Source organism: Cannabis sativa, chromosome X (assembly GCF_029168945.1).
Source record: "Cannabis sativa cultivar Pink pepper isolate KNU-18-1 chromosome X, ASM2916894v1, whole genome shotgun sequence".
In the NCBI taxonomy this organism is placed as follows: domain Eukaryota; kingdom Viridiplantae; phylum Streptophyta; class Magnoliopsida; order Rosales; family Cannabaceae; genus Cannabis; species Cannabis sativa.
In genome coordinates, this window is record NC_083610.1 from 20,322,042 (window position 1) to 20,327,044 (window position 5,003).

At 34.3% G+C, this 5,003-nt stretch overlaps 1 non-coding gene across 1 annotated transcript; it reads left to right on the forward strand.

Moving 5' to 3' along the window:
* Positions 1-1,005: 1,005 nt before the first annotated feature.
* Positions 1,006-1,112, forward strand: LOC115703255 (small nucleolar RNA R71). Its single transcript, XR_004009033.2, has one exon. It is a non-coding gene; the product is annotated as a small nucleolar RNA R71 (small nucleolar RNA).
* The last annotated feature ends 3,891 nt before the right edge of the window (positions 1,113-5,003 follow it).

The following is a 5,003-nucleotide window of genomic DNA, read 5'->3' on the forward strand; positions in this document are numbered from 1 at the left end:
ACTGTTTCATAGTCCTCCAATTTTCTCTTCTTAGACAATATCTCCTTCATGAACTTCACATAACGGGGCATTTGTTCCAAGGCTTCAGCAAAAGGAATGTTGATGTGTAATCTTTTGAAGACCTCTAGAAATTTTGTGAACTGCTTGTCTAGATTGGTCTTTCGGAGTCTTTGAGGATAGGGTATTTTCACATGATGATCAATATTGATTGGTGGAGAGCTATTTGTGGTGGTGCTGGACTATCAGTAATCTTCTTATCTGATGATGCTTGAGTTGGTGCTGTTTGATCTTTAATCTCTTCATCCACTGGTTGTATCATCTCAGGCCCATCATATTTCTTTCCACTCCTTAAGGAAATTGCTTTACATTGTTCTCTTCCTTTTGCATCATTAGTGCTAGGCGAATTTCCTTGAGCTTGTTTTTCCACTTGAGTAGCCAATTGTTCCATTTTAGTTTCTAGAGTTTTAATAGAGGCTCTAGTTTCCATCATGAATTGGAGCAATAAATCAGCTTGGATAGTGGAGCCTCCACTAGAACTTTGTTGTTGCAGCTGTTGTTGGTTTTGTTGGGGCTGGTTTCTCTGCTGGTAGAACCCCTGTTGGTTGTGCCCATAATTATTGTTTTGGGAATAGTTTCCAATGGCTTTTGCTTGATCCATTGGCAAATCATCCACATCTGCCTGACACTCAGAAAAGTGATGGGGACCTCCACATATCTCACAAACCACTTGAGCTTGTTTGGCTTGCACTGCGATCAGCTTTGTTAGGGCCTCAACACAGAGCATCGGCTTTGTAATGGCATCAAGCTCTAACACACCAGCTACCTTCTTTGATTGACTCCTTTCGGTTATCTGCTATTTGGTTGTTTAGAGCCATCTCCTCCAATAGATCATACGCCTCATTAGCACTCTTTCTCATAAAGGCTCCGCCAGCTGCTGCATCTATTAGAGTTCTAGTGTTACCAACCAACCCGTTATAGAAATTATGAACCAGCATCCACTTCTCAATACCATGATGAGGACACTTTCTGATTAAGTCCTTGAACCTCTCCCAAGACTCATAGAGAGACTCATTCTCTTGTTGACAGAAATTGTTGATCTCTCCTCGCAGCTTAGCAGACTTTGCTGGGGGAAAGAACTTAGACAGAAATTTAGTTGCTAAGTCTGTCCATGTTGCTATGGAATTTGGTGGCAAGGAGATTAACCAACTCTTGGCTCTTTCTCTAAGTGAGAATGGAAACAGTCTCAAACGAATGGCATCATCACTAACTCCATTGACTTTAAAAGTCTCACAAAGTTCCATGAAGTTCGAGAGATGCAGATTAGGATCTTCAGAAGGGAGGCCACCAAACTGAACTGAAGACTGCACCATTTGAAGTATGGCAGGTTTGATCTCAAAGTTATTCGCATCCACTGCCGGTGGCCTGATACATGACTGCACTCCCGTCAGAGTAGGGAGAATGTAATCTCTCAAGCTACGGCCATTAGCTTGGTCTTCCACGGCACCACCATTATTGCCGTTATTTACAACATTCGCATTCACATTAGCAGCCATGATTTCTGTTGTTTCAGCAATTGCTGAAACTCTTTCTTGCCTCTTGTTCTTTCGGTTTCTCCTACAAGTTTTCTCGATTTCAGGATCAACTGGTAATATGACTGCTTGTCCTTGACGGCGCATACACTAGGATTCCTGAAATAGATAAAGAAAATATTGCAAGAAAAAGATTAGTAATTAGCAAGAAAAATAAACCAAAGTAGAAGTTAGTATAATTTTGGGTAATATTAATCTTTATACAATTCCCCGGCAACGGCGCCAAAAACTTGTTGCTAAATTTATAATCACTACGCAAGTATACGCAATCAAGTAGTAAACTCACACAGGTGAGGTCGAACCACAGGGAATTGGACTAATTACTACTAAATTATACTATTGATTCTATCTGGTAAAAGAATACTTTTTATGAATTAAATAAGACAATTCAGAAAATTAAAAATAACAAAGGAAGATTAATCAAGATAAGAAAATAGGGAGACGAATCCTGTTGTTAAGTTACCAATGTTAATGTCTAAATGCTATCCTTCTCTTGAAGTGAATGACAGATTATGAATTAACCTAGCTCTTTTCAGATCTTCTAGGTTCTAAATCTCATGCTCTTTAATTAATCTCTTAATTAAACTAACATGAAATCAGCATTAAGCAATAATCTAAATGTCACAAAGGCTATGTAAATACTTTCGTTTCACATCAAAACCTAGACTATCCAATTTTAGCATTCTCAATTCTCACTTTTCAGATTTCGAATTGAGATCATAAAACATGTAAAAGGTGATCAATCTTGCACATGGAAATTAAACACAAATATGAATAGTGTTCACAATCAAGATGGAGGAATGGCAATTATTCATTAACTAGGAAAAACTTAAACAACATTCATCATTCTCCCTAAATAGGAGTTTAGTTCAAAACATCCATAATCAAATCCATAATTAACATTGAAATAGAAAAGAACATAGAAAAATTAAAGAGAAGAGAAAGAACTAGTTGAAGCAATCGATTCGGGTCGCCACAAGCCGCTCTTCTAGCCTCCTCCTTTGTTTCTAGGGTTCCAATTCTGAATAATCCCTAATTTTCACGAACCCTCACTATTTAAACCAATTCTCATCTTTAAAATTCGTGAAATTACGAAACTGCCCAAAAATCCCGTCACTGGGGTCCCCGTCGCGACTGGCAAAGCCCCCGTCGCGACGGGAGTTCAACATCGAATTTTTGAAACTTTCTGTCAGTTCCCGTCGCGACTGGCAAATTCCCCGTCGCGACGGGAATAGGCAGCAACACCAATTTTGGTTTTTCTTCTCGATTCTTTCACCGTTTTTCCTCAATTCTTGTACATACTTTCTTTAAATGCCCGAGGACCTGAAACAAAAGAATCAAGCGTAATATAGCCCTAAAACTAGAAACAAAGAGTGAAAACTACCCGAAATATGACCCGAATCTTAGACTAATTTTAGCCTAACAAAGCCTGCTAGGGATATGGCTCTGTTACCATGATGAGAATCATGGGGTTCCATCTCAAAACTAATTGGCAATGAGTGGAGTAGCCCATGTTTTTATATATGGCTCAATACTTTTACATTTAATCCATGTGGGACAATATTTTTCAATAATGTATGTTGTGACTTAGGGGCATGTAAATCATCGATATGTGATTACATGCCCCTAAGTCACAACATACATAAATTTCATATGTGATTACATATTTAGCATGTATATTTATCAGTAGTTTCCTCACAATTGACCAACACACCTGAATTCAAAATTAAGGTAAGATTAGTATAATAATATCATATGTGATTACATATTTAGCATGTATATTTATGAATGTCTGTTAGATAGCATATCAATAATGGCGGTATTAGTGTACATAGAGTTACATTGAATACCGACAGATATATGTTTGGCATAGTACAGATTGATGCTATCACATCAGTACAACTAAAGTACCGAGTATAGGCTGATATTATGGTCAATAGTATAGGCTGCTAAACTCACGCAGGATACGATTATAATTGGGTGTATGTGCCCCTAGTTATAATCTAGTGTATGTGTATGTTTTAATTATACTTTTTTTACCGAGTCTGTCGACTCCAGATATTGTTTACTAGGGTTGTTTGAAAAAAATTATAAACCGCTCAACCCGACTAAATTCTCCAAACGAAACCGAATAAACCGACAAAAAATACAAGCCGAATAATTTTACGAAAAAAATTCAAACCTCCCAACGAATATATTGGGCAGGTTGAATATTATTCTAACCCGCCCAAATAATCTGAATAAACCGATTCACATGATTTTTACTAAAATCATCTATAATACAATATATAAATTGCGTTTAATAGTTAAACTATTTTACATTTAAAATTTGTATTTTATAGTGTTTAATTAAAAGTTAAAATTTAAAATTTATAGTTGATAATTTTGATTGTATTTAAATATTGAAATTGAAATTTAAAATTTACATGTAAGTATATTTTTTTTATTCTATTTTTTTAAAAAAAAGGTTGTTTAATACTTTAACATTTATTCAATTTATATTTATTTTTTAACATTAATTTAAACTATAATCCTTTTAATCTTGAAAGGTGTATACTATACATATATTTTACTGAAAAAAAATAAAAAATAAAGATTGGTTTAAACAGGTTAACCCGACCAAACTGACGAAAATCCTTGAGGGGGTTATGCTTTTTTTATTTTTTATTAGACGGGTTACAATTAGATATTCACAACCTAACATTTATATTGGGTTGGTAAAAATACACTATAACCTGACCAAACTAACTGATGTACACCCTTATTATTTACATGTGTAAGTAAGAGTAAGGAAAAAGTTGAACAATAGTGAGTTCCAGCTAATGAAGATTGTACATATCATGATAGTTAGACCTAGAGTATTCGATATTTGGAACAACAAGCTTTATTTTGGTAGTCGTCAGGCAACAACTTTTGTAGTTAAATATTTTGTATTACAGATGTAAAATTTAAAGACGGGATCTCAGATTATGTAAAGTTTTTATTTATTTAAGTTTAGAGGTTAAACAAGAAATTTTTAAATTATTCATGTTTTTCCATAAATCTTTTGATTAATAAAGGAGTGTACATCATTAAGAAATCACGATACTAGTCACAACTTCATATACGAATAAAGATTTTCTCGATTTACAAACATAAATTATTAATAAACAATTTAACATTCAAACATATATCAAATTGTTCAACTACTATTTATATTCAAAAATATCTTTATAAATTTTCTAGGCATAAACCTTAATGCCACTATCCTACTTCTACAAATAGCAGTGAAATTAATAATAAAGGGATGACAAATTTTGTATACCTAACCTTTGTCAAAATTTGTACACAAAGAGTAAAACTGACTCATAAACTAGATATATTTTAACTATCGAACTACATAAAAATTCTATCTTTCCCATTTAATTCAATATT